This window comes from Loa loa, assembly GCF_000183805.2.
Source record: "Loa loa unplaced genomic scaffold supercont3.412, whole genome shotgun sequence".
Classification (NCBI taxonomy): domain Eukaryota; kingdom Metazoa; phylum Nematoda; class Chromadorea; order Rhabditida; family Onchocercidae; genus Loa; species Loa loa.
In genome coordinates, this window is record NW_018108592.1 from 1 (window position 1) to 1,928 (window position 1,928).

The window sequence follows — 1,928 nt, forward strand, 5'->3', positions numbered from 1 at the left end:
AATAATAATAACTATGATAGCACGTTAAAATTTGCCTTCTGCAATTAAATATTTGAAAAATCTCGTCATTTTTTTTAATTGTTGAATTGATTTTTTGTTTTTTAAAAATTAAAATTATTTTTCAAATCAATCTTAACAATTTAATATTTCTGATATGCTTGTTGTTTCGGAAATTTCCGCTTGTATGAAAAAGCCCAATTCAATTTAATTAAAATTTGAGTCAACTAAAAATTTTTTCCTTAAATTAGAATGATTCCTAATGATTTCAATTCATGTCTTTGAATGAACCGAACAGATAGGATGACTCGTCATTGTTATGTCTTAAATAAAGCATTTTTAAATATTCTGAATCATCCCAAATTACTCATCAATTGAAAAACTTATGTTTCTTATAAATAAGCCTATATTTATTGTATTTTTCATTAAAAAGTTTCGGTTCCTTTAGATCTATGATGATTTGTCACCTTTCTTTCTTTCTTTCTTTTTTTTTTTTTTAAATGTAAAATCTTCATCGAAATATAGATCATACATTAGGTGTATGCTTCCGGTGTTATTGTCACTTAATGATTCTTAAAGGTTGCAATATTTATAAGAAGGAAAAAAAATAATATTCGATCAATCTTATAATTTTTCCATTTCCTTTTTTTTTTTGCTTTTCATGTTTTGTTTAATTAAATAAAGCATTTTTTTCTCTTAATAATTTATTTAAATTTAATTGTATTATTCAATCAAATTGTGGTTAAATTACTGAAATAAAATTAAAACATTTAATTAAATTGTTGGAATTAAAATAAAGTTAATTAGAATTGAAATAAATTTAGTTAGAATTTTATTTTGTTTAAATTTAAACATTAAAAAACATTTTTATTTATCCAACGAATGATAAGACAGTGAAATTATGATATATAATTTAATAAGTTTTTATCAATGCTTTATCCATTCATTTCTTGCTACAATTCTCATTCATAAAACTTTCGTCTCTCAAATCTTAATTATTTCCATTCCTTGTCACTAATATTGGTCAATTCGTATATCTTCATACATCACTTATCATTCATTTATCACTAAAAATCACTCACTTATCATTGCATAAAATTCAAAAATTGGATTACAGGAATTTCTCGAACTCAAAATTTGAATTTCAGAGATTTCTCGAACTTCAAATAATCAAATTCAGATGCATAAACCTTAGGAATCAATTGATAAATTCATATCTGAACAATTTACATTCATCAAGATAGCCATGAAAATAGGTTTCATCGAATATTTCTTTCAGTAATTTCTCATCGTTGTAACATTTTTTTTTTTGTCAGTATAAAATAAAATTGCAATGACCAGTAATGATCAGGCTATTTGTCCAGTATTTACAATTGACCATTTTCATTTGATAGTTAACTAACAAACAGTTTCGATGGCATTTTACACTCTTTAATTCTCGTTTTCTCGAAAACTTTTCAAACTTAATCAGCTCAAGACAATAATTTACTGTTACAAGTTAATTAAATTGACTTTATTAACTTTACTGATAAAGGAAAAAAAGAAAATAAACTGATAAGTATTAAAATAATGTAAAATAAGATAGGATTGGAAATGATAAAGGTAAATGATGTGAGTTAATTAAATTGATTTACTGATAAAGGAAAAAAGAAGATAAACTGATAAGTATTAAAATAATGTAAAATAAGATAAGGTTGGAAATGGTAAAGGTAAATGATATGGGTTAATTAGTGTATGGATTGTTTTTGCACGCATGGGAAGCGATGATTATTGAATGCACGACAATGATATGAAAATGATGAAGTTAGATTTGACGGTTTAATTACCCAAATTTGAGGTAATTGAATGTTTCGGCCCAGAGTTTCGGCTACTGTGGCTTGAAGTAAAATTTTGGAACGTCCTGCAATTTTGTGGGACAACAAATTAATGTT

General features: G+C 24.7%; 1 protein-coding gene across 2 annotated transcripts in view; it reads left to right on the forward strand.

The window, feature by feature from the left end:
• Positions 1-1,795: 1,795 nt before the first annotated feature.
• The window catches only part of LOAG_02954, a 13,432-nt gene continuing 13,299 nt past the window's right edge, over positions 1,796-1,928 (forward strand). For both annotated transcript variants that reach the window (XM_020446178.1, XM_020446177.1), the window contains exon 1: positions 1,796-1,834. The gene's annotated coding sequence lies outside the window, so the exon portion shown is untranslated. The remainder of the gene's footprint in view (positions 1,835-1,928) is intronic.